Genomic DNA, 14,818 nt, shown 5'->3' with positions numbered 1-14,818 from the left:
AGGGTACCTACTCCAAGCAAACCATGGTGCAAGGCTCTGCAGGATTCCAAGGAGAGCAAGACCCCCTTGCCCACAAAGAAATGATAAGAGAAAGAAAAATGATAAAGGAAGGCAGGGACGGAAATTCTTCTAAGTCAGATTCTACATTTGATTGCACATTCTCAACATTGTTATTGAATTCGTAATTGGGATTTCTCTCCACGTTTCCCATACCAGGCTCCTGAATGCAAAAATAAAACAACAGCAATAAATATTTTCTCCTCCTTCCCTGTGCCTCCTGACTGCCAAGAACAGTGCCCAAAAGCCAGTTTCAGGATGAAATTCACAATCAGCCACCTCCAAGGACCCTCCACATCCAAGGCCTTACTGGAGAGGCAGACGGATGATGTCTTTGGAGTCAGAAGACCCCTTGCTATGACCAATTCCAAGTGGCTCACTTTGCCTTGTTTTCTTCATCTGCAACTTGGGCTTCCAAACCACCACCTGTCCATTGCTCATCACACTCTGTTACTAGAGCTTAAATGAGATAACCCTGCGAAAGTTTCTGCAAACTATAGTAGGCTATACAAATGTGACAGTTTGTGACTTTTATCAGGCAAATATTTAGCATCTTGTATTGACCTGTCTCATGCTTGTTAACCTTGAGTTTCCAGGTCCACTGTGTGTTCAGGCTCAGAGAACACACATCTTTTATTCTGCCTGCCCTTGGTATCTGCAGTACTGGGCACATGGCACCCACACAATAGATTCTCGTAGGTTGGTTACTTATTGGCTTTCTTGACGGATTTGACTCAGAAGACAAAGTGTTCTACAATTTTTCTGGATTTCTCATGGATAAGAAGCACTTTTTCTGGAAATAGCCATAATGTTTACCTAGCCCATGATCTTTATGATCTGTCTTCCTTTTTCCCAATTACATTGGAAAGAAGACTTTTTTGGCAAAAGCCAAAAGAACATTTCTCTAATGCAGTTTTCACGGTTCCTTCTAAGGATGAGACAGAGGCCAAAAAGTCACTCGGTAACAGCGAGTCACATCTGGTTGGCATAGGGCACAGTGTTGGGGCTGCAGGGATGAACGAGGAGTGCAGAATTTCACAGTCGCTCTGCACCCAGACTGCCAGGGATAGAATCTCGGCTTCACATAGTCCTACTTGTGTGATTTTGCACAAGTCATTTCATTTCTCTTTTTTTTTCTCATGTAAAATGGGGTAATAATTGCTACACTTATCGTGGTGAGCACTGTGTGATGTATGGCATTGTGAAATCACTATGTTGTATATCTGAAATTAATATAATATTGTATATCAACTATACTGCAATAAAAATAAATAAATATTTAAAAACTAAAATAGGTAATAATAGACCCCCACCTCCAAAGGTTGCCATCTGGATGAAATGAGTCAATACATCGAGAGCTTTTAGCATAGTGCCTAGTAGAGGGTAATAACAAATATTAGACATCTAGATCTTGTAGCTAAAAAGACTGAGAGTCAGGAGATGAAAAGTGACTTAAGTCCAGGAGCCATAAAGAGATTGAAACCAGGGCTGGACCGCACATCCTTGTGGGCATTTCACCCAAGTGGCACTCTGGAGAATCTACCTTCCAGAAACCTGAGAAGCAAGGGCAGTAAAGACACCCACCTTCCTCTCTGCCTGGAACTACCCTGGATAGCTGCCCCTGCCTGCTAGTGGGACCCCCAAGCCCAGCCTCCTCTTTTGATCTTCCATGGGACTCAGAATATACCTAGAGGGCTCCCACCTAGTGCTGGCTCCCCAGAAACACTGTGATGAAGAAGGAAAGCCTCACTCCCTAATGGGGTTGTTCTGAAGATTAAATGAGATAATGCCTGGAAAAGTGCCGAGAAGAGTAGCTGGCATATGGTATGCAGTCAATAAATGTTCTCTATTAAAAAAAAAAAAAAAAAAAAAGGAGGAGGAAACCCTGTGGTGCCTGCTCTCTCAAAGCTGCACACATTCCAACCCCAAATGCCAGACACAGGGCAGATTGAGATCTCGGGTAGAAGAGAGGGACGCAGAGTCCTGGAAGAATTACAGCAAAGGGCAAAATTCACTTAAGATAGAGGAGGTGTCTGGAGTCCCCATTCTTCTCCATCTTTCTTTAAAAAAACAATAAGGAAGAAGGAAAAATACTTAGCTGGTGCTTTGCTGGCAAACCCAAGCGTCAGAGTATTGGATTTTTAATATTTTAATATTTCTAAACAGAGCGAAGACTGCCTCCACCCCCTACCCTAATTATTTTTATACACTTGACCAGCGAAAGCTTGGCTTTGCCACACTGATGAATGGGCTTATTCAGGCTGGTTTTCCAGGTAAAAATGGCTCAGACACAAGCCAGAATTAAAACAGATCCCACAAATCTCCTTAGAATATTCACCACCTGCTTTGGATTCAGAGTTCTTAAGCACTTCAGGACCACCTTCTCCTCCCTACCCCAGTATTGACAATCCCTAGTTGTGAAAAACACAAATTTAGTATCAGATCAAGAGAAGGAAGGAATCTGGTGGAAAAAAGAAAAGGAAGAACAGAACTAGACTGAGAGCAGAGATTAATGTCGTGCTGCGCATCCCCCAGAGCAGAGCCCAGGGCCTACCTAGCCCAGGGGGAGCTGGTTGTAAAGGCAAAGTGATGAATCCATGTCCCCGCGGAATTTACCACCCAGGGAAGGAGGGAAACCGACATATTACACCAAATTCAACCACAAAATCAACTCCGCCCTCTTTCAGCCTGAACTATGTGGGGAAGAGAAGCACCAGGGCATCTCCCTTTAGCAAAGGGGCAGGTGCTCAGGAAAATGCTTGCTTCCTGTTTACCTGGGCAAGGTATTTGCAAGTAGTCTAAAAAGGGGGGAAACACACACGGTTCTATGCAAATAGTTATGCAAATCACTTAAGCAAATACATGAAAAAGGGAGAGGAAGGTTTCCCATCTGGTTTTCCTCACCTGCCCCACTCTTCAAAGGGTAAGATGAAATACAAAATCCAGGAGCGGGACGAACTTCAAGTCCGCTCTCTATGAAGACCAGGCACAACCCCGCTCCACCCGCTCACGCTCTGGCCTCAAACCAGAGCCCCCGGGTTATTCAGGTGGGTGGAGGCGGTTCTTCGCTGTCCTCCACCCCTGCCAGGGGCTGCCAGAGTTAGACTACCGGCTCGGTCTCCCTTGTGGAAATGTGTGTGACAGCAAGGACGCAAAAGGTGCTCCTTTCCCAAAAGACATGGGGAGAGACAGAGCGGGGAAGGCAGGGGGAGGGGGGGACGGGCGGGGAGACCGAGCCCTGCAATGCGAAAGGCTCCCAGCCCGGCTTGCCGCGGCTCCTGCCGGAAGGTCTGGCTTGCTCACCAGCCCATTCACATGTACAGGTCCGGCAGCTACCCCGAGGAGCGCGGGAAAGGGAAGTTCCCGACCCCCCACCACCGTTGCAAAACCGAGGAGTCGGCGGGCGAGTCTACATGGGCCCTGCAAGCCCCAAGCGTCTCCCACCCCGAGCGCCCCGGCAGTCCGTGGGCGCAGCGCCGCACCAGGACAAGGGCCCTGGGTGCGCTCTTCCCTGCAACTGTCGCGGGGCGCCTTGCACCGCTGTAGGGCAAAGGGGAGGGGAGGACTGCCAGGAAAGAAGGCGGAGCAGGCGGCCGGGGAAGCACTTACATTCGCGAGGAAAGCGCCTCCTCTCGAGGAAGAGAAGGAAAGGCTTCCCGGCTAAGGAAACGCCCCAGGGATGCCCTACGCAAAGTGCCGCCTTCCCCCCCGCCCCCCTCCGCTCCCCGACTCTCCCGCCTCCGGTCCGTCCTCTACCCCGCAGCTACCCACCCCACGTCCCAAACAGGATCCTAGATACCCTCCCGAGGCCTTCAGAGGAGCCCAGCCAGTCTCGCCACCCGCAGCTCGAGCAACAGGCGGATCTTTAGGACTACCAGCGACGGCGGGCTCCGAGGACCGGAGGACGAGGGGCGCTGCGAGACAGGCGCCCAGCAGAATGCAAAGTCCCTGCGGGCCTAGACCTGCGCGGTCTTGCCCCCGTGACCTGGCCCGCGGGGCTGCTGGGGCAGCAAAAGGTGGGGAAAGTTGCGGGGTCGCACGGGGAAGTCGCCGGAGTGCGCGCGGAGGAGGGGACAGGAGCAGGTACCTGCAGGAGTCCCGGCGCCTCGAGCTCGCTCCGCTTTGCGACGCCGCCTGCCCGCGCTGCAGGAATCAGGCCTCGCCGCGCGGCCCCGCGCCCGCCGCGGCGGCGGCGAGGAGAGCGGGGTGGCCCGCCTGAGTCCGTCGGTCCGTCCCGCCCGGCGAGAGCTAGGCGCCTGGGAGCCGCGAATAGGGCGGGGCGGGGCGGGACGGGGCGGGGCCGGCCGCTCGGCCGCCGCCCCATTGGTCGGGCTTCGGCAGCCGCCTGGCTTCGGGCCCTCCGCCCGCGCTCCCCAGGCGGAGGGCCCGGCGCTCAGACGCCGGCTATTGCAGGTTGCGGGACTCAGGCCGTGCGACCCGCGGATGCACGGAAAGACAGGCGGCCTTGCGGAGCGCGCGCCCCCGCCCAGGCCCGAGTGCAGAGTCACCCCCGGAGCCGCGTGCCCTGTCCGGGTGGGAGCAGGAGCGCGCCCAGTGCCTCCTACCTGCGCGCCCTCCGGGCTGGAGCCGCGACCCAGCGGGAGACCGACCACCTCATTCCGCGGCCCCGGCGCCTCCGGCAACTGCCTCTCCAGAAGTCGCGACCCAAGCGACACTCTGTACATTGGCCGGGATTCTCTTAGGAAGTGCCGAGGCCCCAACTTGTTTTAAAACAAAGTGCGAAGAAAAAAACGGCCCCGGTCCTGCCTGTTTACCAGCCGCCCCGCTGCCCGAAGACTCGTGCACGGTGCAGAACAAGACTGTTTCACACGCTCCGTTCCTCGACTTACCTACCAAGTCACATGCACTGAGCGAAAGGGGGACGAATCGAGTCTCCTTCCCGAAGGATGGAAGAGGGGTCAGAGGGAGATGCCTTCGGCCGAGGTTGAGGAACAAACCCGGGCCTCAGCGAGGGCGGCGTGCGGTCCAGAAGGCGTCGCGGGCCCCTCTGCAGTGAGCAAGAACTCAGTGAACCGCCCGGAGGAGAAATGGGACGCTCGGGGACCCACCCCCGCGCTCCCCCGCCCGCCCCCAAACTGCAGATTTTTAAGTTGTGCAGACTTGCAATAATTCCTCAGAGCCAGCTGCTCCAAGCTGTAGGCTCCCAGTGTTCCTGGGTTCCCGCCCCACATCACGCAGTGGAGCAGCCGCCCCCAGCCCAGCACCTGCTGACCACTGGCCTCTGACTAGCACCTAGCAAGACCACACAGAGTGAAGTTCCAGGCCCTGAACCAGGCACATGGGAGAGGACAGGGGCAAAGGGATGTACGGAAAAGGTGAAAGACACCTTCTTTGACCTCGTCCAAGTACCGGCTGATGTCTTTGGATTTTCACATTGTTTTTGTTTGATCAAAACCCACAATAGGAATCAAAAGGAGCAATGTTTACAGTATCTGGTAGGCTAAAAGGGGGTGAAATCTGCTCCTTACAGGGATAAGGATAGTAGCAAGCAGGAATGGCAGAGGAGAAGAGAAAGCACAACACAGTCTTTCCTCAGACACCAGCATTTTCATTTGGCTCATGGAAGGCAAGGTGGGGACGCAAGTGACTGGAGAACAGGTATTGGGGGCCCTCTGTCCCTAATCCCATTGTTCTTTGGCTCCCCCAAGCCTGTCCCCTGTTGTGGAAGAGGATCCAAAGCATTTGTCTACACTGCTGTTTGCAAGCCTCTGAAGAAGGTAATTTGCATATGCAATCATGATGTTTAGGGTAAGATCTAAGATTATTCTAAAAATACATTTATATTTTATCAGCACCTAAGAAGAATGCTTCCAAATCTCTCCCAGCAGTTAGCTATTTAATCATTTTAAATCACTAAGTTATCCAAAAAGTCCAACATTGTTTACTTGAGAATGAAATATGTTCAGAATCTTCCAAGCACTGCAGAAGGCATCTGCAGTGCAGAAGAGTCAGGGAGCAAGGTCTTTCTCATGGGTCTGGATGGCACCTGTGAACTGGAGGGAAGGCACCCATGGTGGAGGTCAGAAAGCACCCCCACATGGCATCTGTGAAATCTGGAGACAGAAAGGACAGGCCTCCACTATGGCCATACGGGGGTGAGGTGTAGAAGGGGCACAGATTTAAGAGACAGACTGGGGTTCTCATCATGCAGTACCCTAGGGGGAGCCCCATAAGCAAGTCACTTAGTGAACATGGTGTTTCTTCTTTTATAAGAAAACTTCCTCCCTTACAGATGATCATGTGAAGCATATAGAATAATAAACAGGAAAGCATTGTATGGACCATAAATTACATGTCTATTCCCCCAAAGTTTACCCCTGACAGTTTACCAAGGTTGGGCCAGGCAAAGTGGCAAATGCATTCATACACACACACACACACACACACACACACACACACACACACACACACAGAAAACCATGCTCTCCACCACTGCCCCCTCCTACTAGGGCTTCTTCCTCAGACCTCAGTCTCTGTTGCCACAGTGCCTGCTCTGATCCACTTGACTGCCTCTTTCCTCCCACACACCCATCTCCTTCCTACACCGTCTAAATGTCTTTATGCCATATGATATGACCCCATCCCCTTTTCATTAGCCATGGACATAGAAAAGCATCTGGGCAAGCCATGCATTAACCTATAAGGGGTTCATCATCAGCTGACAATTGTGCTCACTCCTCCATAGTTTCCAAAGAGACTCCCAGAGTCAGTGAAGACATCTCAAGCAAATGTGGGCCCAATGCAGTTTGTCTTCTAGGCTTCCATATTCTTTCCTGCTCTGGACACTCCTTTTTAAGGTCTTTCTCTCTTATCCACTTACCCACTGTCCATGTTCTCCCTCTCCTCTTCCCTCCCAAACCTTTTCCTGACCCTTCGTTGTCTCTAAAATCCAAATGACAGAAACCCAGCTGAATGTCACTGCTGGAAGTAAGGGAAGTACTGATTTGCTTTTTAAATGGAAAAAGGTCTATGTGTGAAAATGAAGGTGTTCTCACCTCTGGCAAGAAGATGGTGAGTGAGGAAGCATTGGTAATAGTGGCTAACATTGATTCCATTGGTTCCGCTTATTGGCTTCCCTTTAGACAGCAGCCTGAGTGTCATTCCAGCCCATCTCAGGATGTGAAACACAATTCCCCCAAAGCACCAGTGTTTTTCATGTCGCCCTGCACTCACAGTGGTCTCCCTCTGCTTGGAATATCCTTCCCAACCTGCAGCCTTCTTTGCTCAAGCAACTCACTTTCTCTTAGGAGACCATTCATTTTCTAATCACTACCCTCTGGAAAGTACCCACCTCCCCCCACCCCCACCTACCCTGGGTTGTGTACCTCCTCTCCATGCTCCCTCAATGCCTTTAGCTTCTTGCTTAGGTAGCACCCACCATATTGAATTTTCATTGTTTATCTTCAACCAGGCAATGAGCTCCTTGAAGGCTGAATTTCTAGGACCTTTCATAGGGTCTGCATATTTGTGCAGTGAATTACTAAAGGCTCCGTCATAGGACTGCTCAGCTCCATGTGCTTCTGATGGGAAGTGATATACTTTATTTCTTCCATCAGGTAAAGAGAAAACATATAAACCATCACATCAATCTCTGCTTGGATGCCAGGCAGGTCAAGACTAAATGTAGTTGGGGCACCTGGGTGGCTCAGTCGGTTGATCATCCAACTCTTGGTTTTGGCTCAAGTCATGATCATGGTTTTGTGAGTTGGAGCCCTGCTTTGGGCTCTGTGCTGGCAGTGCAGAGCCTGCTTGAGATTCTTCTGTCCCTCTCTCTGCCCACCCCCCACTTGCACTGTCTCTCTCTCAAAATAAATAAACTTAAAAAAGATAAGAAAAAAAAAAGACTGAGTCTAGTTAATTAGCTAGAATGCTTTTATTTCAGATAATTGCTACAATGATTTCTCTTCTTTCACAAATTATTTGTAAGCTTACTTTAAATGTCCTGCTATATTATTTTTAGATTGAAAGTACCTTAAATATTTGTGGTGTTCAAGACCAAAGCTTGAATTCTAACCTTTCTCTGCCCCTGATCAGCTCAGTGATATCTCCTCTCAGGTTCTCTGTTTGGGTTTGAACAAGATGACCCCCAAGGTGTTTGCCAGTTCTAAAAGCCTTGCAATTCTATAGATAAAAGGACAAAATTTATAAATTATTAAAGAAAAAATCTCTGTAACAGAATATGGCTTAAGTCTTCAGGCGCAAAGGAATCCTCTTCTCAGGGAATTGGAGGTTTCCTCTGAGGACCCTTGAGCATTTCCCAAGATGAGTTCCATAGAACACCTGTGTCATGGTCAAAAGACTTTGGGCAAACACATACTGTGCTCCACTTGTCCATATTCATAATACACTTTAGCATAGTAAAGGCTCTGTCTATAAAAACATTCCAAGGGATGTGCTCATAATCTGGCTGCAACCTACCTTTTCAGTCACATTTCAAGCTCTTCACACTTTTCTTCCTGTCTCACTCATACCCACAATCCTCCCCTGCCCTGATGCACGCATGGTCCATTCTTACATTCCATCCTGACACATTAGATCCATCTTTCCCCTGTGCTCATTGTGTGCTCTCTGAGCCTTGTTCCTGCCTGAATCCTATTTCTATAATGCCCCCTCCTCTGCCTGGCAAATGCCAACTTGACCTGCAGTATCATTATCACTAGTTCTTTGAAGCTTTCCTTGACCCACAAATCATATTTAGTTGTTCCTTCTACTGGGTCCCCTTATACTTTGTACAAACCTCTACTTACAGTCATATTCTTATAATATTGTCACCTTTTTGGATTGAGTCTTCTCAATTAAACTGTGGGCTCCTTGAGGGCAGGCACTATGTGGTATTATTTATCTCAGTATCTTGAGAGCTGGGTGCATTACAGATGCTCAGTGCCTACTTTAAGAATGAAAAGGTAGGGGTGCCTGGGTGGCTCTGTCAAGCATCCAACTCTTGGTTTCAGCTCAGGTCATGACCTCACAGTTTCATGGGTTCCAGTCCCGTGTCGAGCTCTGCACTGGCAACATGGAAGCTGCTTGGGATTCTCTCTCTTCCTCTCTCTCTGCCCCTCCCCCACTCACACTGTCTCTGTCTCAAAATAAATAAACTTAATTTTTTTTAATTTAAAAAAATAAAAAGGTGGATGAATGGTGGATGGATGGATGGATGGATGGATGGATGGATGATGGATAGATAGGTGGATAGGTGGATGGATAGATGGATGAACTAAGGCCTTCAGACCTCAAGGAGAGTACAAGAAAGCAAACCCAGAGGTACCAAAGACCAAATGAATCAACCTCATGGTTTTTCCTTCTCTTGGGGTGTTATACACCTATTTTAATAATCCTTCATTCCTGCAATGGAACTTAGGGTCTAGCCTTTATTTCCAACTAGAAAAGTGAACAGTTGCTGCATGGTAGAGACTCCTAGGCACAACCCCGTGATCTTTTCTGTTTCTTCAGTAATAATATCCCCAGTGGTCACCTGGATCATAAGGTGACGAACTCTTCCTGGTTTCTCTAGGATTGTCCCACTTTTAAAAACCTTAAAATCCAGGGTTTCAGGAACCTAACTCGTCCAGACAAACCAGGGTCTGGTCATCCCATTTGATGGATGCCCAGGATAAAGTCTACATGTCCAAACCTGTGGGGGAGAACTTGCCACTAGGGGAGAGCACATGACTGAGTTCTTTCCAAGGGGGTGGTGGTGGAAATGGTCTATTCAGTCTCTGGGATGGAAGGAATTTTGTATTAAAATTTCTTTTGAAAAAATATCACAACTTTTTACTGCAATGGTAGGGTGACAAGAAGGAACCAAAAGATCTTTCTGGAGGAGCAAGGTGGAAAATCAGTGCCCTGCTGTCTGCTGGGAGAGCACTCTCTCAAATGCATCCTCCTCTTCCTCTTTAATTGCAGCTGCAACTACCCATGGTTGTTGGGCAGCTGCAATGACTTCATGTTTCTTGCCTTTTCCTTTTTTTTCTCTTGGTCACAGAAGATTAAATCCCTCACCGTCCTCAAGTATGGCATATTGTCAGCAGCAGCACACACAAAGCCTCTCTCCTGTTTTTATTATTTATTTATTCCTTTATTCCCCATTCCACACATGCATTGCCAGCCCACTCTCCACAGGCAGCCATTCTAATGTGCTTATTGATAACCTTCTGTTTCCATGTGTCCTTGTACAAGGTTGCTTTGAATGCATGCATTTTTAATTTATGCAAATGGAAATTTGTCCTTTATCTTAATCTTCTCGAGTGTTTCACTCCACACTGTGGTGGTTTTGACCTCCATCCTTATTGCTCTGTGTGCCTCTGGTCTGCTCCTCTTTTCCACTGTGCACATCGTCCCCTCCCCAATGACAGGTGCCCAGAATGCACCACATTCTCCACCACCACCACGGCACTGGACTGGACAACCTCACAGGTGTCCCCTTATGGACCTGGGAAGAATGGGAGAGGTGTATACATACCCAACAGCAGGATTGCTGGTCATAGGGTATGGACAGGGTTGATAGAAATATTGAAATATTTATGTACTAGTTGGTAAACAGTCATGCCCTGAAGCTCCCTCAGTATCCTTCCTGTTGTCTCAGCTCCTTCTCCAGGATCCCCCAGAACTTCCCACCATCCTACAACTAAAGGGTCAATGCCTGGCCCAGCCAGAACTGACAGTCTTTCTAGCAGTTGTTAAATATTTTGACTCTTGCCCCTGAATATGCACATACTTGATTCAATGGTCCCATACCTTATTTCTTTTTTTTAATGTTTATTTATTTTTGAGAGAGAGAGATAGAGCGTGAGTAGGAGAGGGGCAAAGAGAAAGGGAGACACAGAATCTGAAGCAGGCTCCAAGCTATTAGTACAGAGCCCAATGTGGGACTCGAACTCTCAAACCGTGAGGTTACGACCTGAGCTGAAGTCAGACACTTAACTGACTGAGCCACCCAAGCGCCCCATTCCATTCCTTATTTCTTCATAAGGAATGAACAACAAAAAGAAACCCGAGGGTTCAGTCCAGTCTCTTGTCCTATCTTTAAGGAATTCTCAGAGCTGCAGAAATCCTGCTGATGTTTCTATCTGGATTACCAAGCTTGTATCCTTCCCAATCCTGTGCAGAAGTGTGGGAGCCAGCAGGCTGTGACCACTCTCCTGATATCAGGGCCAACCCCTGAGGCAGCGTGCCAGCAAGTGAAGCACCCTTCACTCCACACCCTGAGTCTGACCCTAGCTCTGTTGCTCTCTTGCTGTGTGACCTGGAGTATCTCACCTCTCTCTCTGACCTTCAGTCTCCTCATTGTCTATATGCTCCCTGACAGGGTGGGAGTAGAGTTCAAATAAGATAATGATATGATATAGAGCAATATAGAGGAGAGAAAAAAAAGCCTCTTGGTATCCAACTCAGAGGAAAATTAGCTGTGTCACCTTGGCCCTCCCCGTGTCTCTCTTTCTCCCGTAGAAAATGGGGATAATTATACTGTATTGTATCCCCCAATTATTATGAGATTCCATGTGCTGCCTTGACATCTTTGAGTGTCACAGGGCCCCCAAGGCTTAGTTAAGATTCCCCTGCTCTGGCCAGATATGTTCCCCACACAGTGGGGAAAGTCTCCCCTTTTGGTTCCCCCCTTTGGTTCTCCCCTTTGGTTCCCCTATTGAATGGACCAGTTGCACCCCATCTGGTCCTCAACCTAATGGGTTTTGCCTCCCTGCCAGCCTGTGGAATTGTCCAAAAAAGCCAATCTCATCCTCCTGCAGGAACCAAGAGTAGCCTCATGCTCTTGTCACTACAAAGTCTGCCTCCTTGGAGCCCCTGCTGGTTCCCCTGTGCTCCCAAGTGCTCCCAAGTGGCCCTGTGGGTTGTGGCGTCCTTCTCCTCAGTGCCCACCCCCAGGAGTACACATGACTAATAACCAGTTGTCAGCCTCATCTGTCCTGTGTCGTGTGTCATGTGTTCAAGGCTCATCCTGTTTATAGCAAGAACCCTCCATCACCAACCAAGTGACTAGGAGGTGATCAGAACAGATATCTATCTCAAAGAGTCATAAATCTGGGGCCTCCACTACTTCATGGAACTATTATATAATGCCATATATGGCCAATCATGGCCATTCTTTTTTTTTTAAGTTTATTTATTTATTTTTGAGAGAGAGAGAGAGAGAGAGAGAGAGAGAGAGAGAGAGAGAGAAAGAGAGAGCACGCACAAGCAGGTGAGTGGCAGGGAGACAGGGAGAGACAGAATCCCAAGCAGACTCCACACTGTCAGTGCAGAGCCTGACTCAGGGCTCGAACTCACGAACCATGAGATCATGGCCTGAGCTGAGATTGAGACTCGGAGGCTTAATTGACTGAGCCAGCCAGGTGCCCCCTGCAATTCCTTTATCTAAGAGAAAAATAAATAGTTTATTTGTGTGTCAACGTGTGTATTAAGGCAAGTGATCCTTATCTCAACTGTTACAACAAATACTTCGTATTAATAAATATTACGCATACTATTTTATTTAGCTCTTGAAGATGTCATTAGGTTTTTTAAAAACTGGGATGCTTCATGATCTTTTTTATTTCTTTCTTTTTTTTTTTTTTTTTTAGCTTCTGAAATGTCAAGCTTTGTGGTGGTACAGCATTGCATCGCAGACATTTTCACAACTTCCTTTAGGAGATCCAAATCAATGTTCGGGCTCAGGTCATTTTGTGACTGCAAAGTATGGAAAATTCTACCTTCTTCTGAACTAGCAGATAAATTTCAGGCCAGTAAATCTGCTGTACAAGACTTGGGCCCATATGCACCCTCATTCATACACAAACACACTAAAATGCCCACACCTGCATGGGTGTGCACCTACTCTCAGGAAGTTACACGTATGCTTCAAATACACACACAGCCACACACAGGTACACCCTCATATCCACTCTCCAGTGGCTCCCTGAGATTGCGGAGTCCCCACGTCTCTCCTTCATCAAAGCACTAAGCTCTTATGAGTTATTAATTTCAATAACCTTGTATACTAGGCTGATGGTAGGATGCTGAGTCATGAACAGCAAGAGCAAGAAAGCCTGATAGTCGATCATTAGTCATGGAGGTGCACTCGGGGAGAGGCAGGAAGAGGGGGATCTCCTCCCAGACACGGTCTCAAGGTCAGAAGAAGAATCCTGATGAGCTGGGGGGTAAGTTGGTCATTATGAGGGCTCACCTTCATGGAGGACACTTCCATGAGAGTGTGAATTAAGCTTCTATCCAAGCCTTTGTTCTCTCTCCAAGGGTGCTCTTCTCGACAAGCTTATCAGTTGACTCAGTCCCTGCTTGTATATTTTGATGTCGCTTAGACCTCAACTTCTGGCTCTGATCCCAGTCCTTTGAGAGGCTGCTCAGAGCTGCACATAGTGTTAAGGACTTTGGGAAACACAAAGAAGGAGAAACATAATCAATGCTCTCAAAAAGTGACCATTCTATCAGATAATCAACTGAGAAATAAATGTCGAGAGCCAGCTCTAAAAATGTATGGCTAATTTAAGAGATCTAAAATAATGCTTACTACCTGTAGAACTTGGGAATAATAATTTCTGCCATCAGAAACTTGTGAGCTATTTATTCGGGGATACCTTCTGATGCTCAGCAAGTCTTTATTACTTTTTCAACACTTCCCATAGAACCCCATCCAAATTTCCCTTCTAAGCCTTGGAGTGTCTCCATCTCAACTCAATCCCCAGTTCTCATCCTTAGCACATGACCTGGCCACCTGCTGACTGAGAAGATAGAGGCTGTGGGAGGTGTGGTCCCTCACCTTCCATCTTGTCCACCTCAAAGTCTCTCTGAGGCTTCCACACTTTCTCTCTCTCTCGCTTTGAAGAAAGGTGCTTATACCGAAGCACTTAGGAGAGTCAATATAATGGTGACCAAGACATGAAAGACTGTAGAGAAAGAGAATTTTAATAAATGACCACCAAGGAACAAATTATAATCCTAGAATGTCAGAGTGTAATGGAAATATGGAGTTTGGAAATATGTAGGTTTCAGAGGTATTTCCAGGGTCTACCACTTACCACCTATTTAGCCCTGAGAATGTGACTCAACTTTCATTTATTAATTCCTTCAGCCAACATTTGAAGGTCTATTGAGTGTGAAGTATACTAACCATAGCTCCAATTGAGGCATTATAAAATGAGAGGTAATAATAATACCAATTTAAAAGTTTATCTTGAGGCTTGGTGCCCCACCAAGCACAAGAAGGAATAGTAAGTGTGAATTACCTTCCACTTTCCATCCTGGCTTATAGCACTCACGTTCCTATTCTGTATATAAAGAGGCATTTCTCATAAACAAAATAAATTTCCAGTTTGGTTAATGAGAAGCATCGACATAAATCCCACATAAACTTCACACCCTTTTTTCCTCCTAACAATAAAGCACTAGGTTGTACGTAGCTAGTTGAACCACATTCTTATTCTACATAAACCATCCCAGGGACAAATCCTGCCAGATGATGACAGGAGGGACCCCTTAGGCTAGAGGCTTGGCAGCGTGGCTTCCAAATATGTTCTCCCTGACAATCAGAAGAGCTATGTTGTCATTCATTCATTCCCGCAGTCAACAAAGGTTTTCTGAACATTAATATTATACCAGGATCAGTGCAAAGAACTGGGATTCTTGAATGGCAATTTCAAGAACCCAGATTTAAAGGTGCAAATTTTTTTTATTTTCTTTATTTGTCTATCCCTGATAGCTCTTGAGAACTCATTTCTGCATGGCAGCAGAA

At 47.7% G+C, this 14,818-nt stretch overlaps 1 protein-coding gene across 4 annotated transcripts in view; it reads right to left on the bottom strand.

Annotated features, from left to right (window-relative positions):
- The window catches only part of KCNS3 (potassium voltage-gated channel modifier subfamily S member 3), a 39,184-nt gene extending 34,112 nt beyond the window's left edge, over positions 1–5,072 (bottom strand). Inside the window, exon 1 of one of the 4 annotated variants that reach the window (XM_040496127.1) lies at positions 4,908–5,072. The gene's annotated coding sequence lies outside the window, so the exon portion shown is untranslated. Of the gene's footprint in view, positions 1–3,666; positions 3,690–4,144; positions 4,304–4,907 lie in introns of those variants that run through there. The other 3 variants (XM_040496128.1, XM_040496126.1, XM_040496129.1) reach the window with 3 other exon arrangements.
- Between the last annotated feature and the right edge of the window lie 9,746 nt (positions 5,073–14,818).

Source organism: Herpailurus yagouaroundi, unplaced genomic scaffold, assembly GCF_014898765.1.
Source record: "Herpailurus yagouaroundi ecotype Mexico unplaced genomic scaffold, PumYag 188, whole genome shotgun sequence".
NCBI classification, from domain to species: Eukaryota; Metazoa; Chordata; class Mammalia; order Carnivora; family Felidae; genus Herpailurus; species Herpailurus yagouaroundi.
The sequence above is the reverse complement of the archived record's forward strand: the minus strand, read 5'-3'. Positions and strand labels throughout refer to the sequence as shown.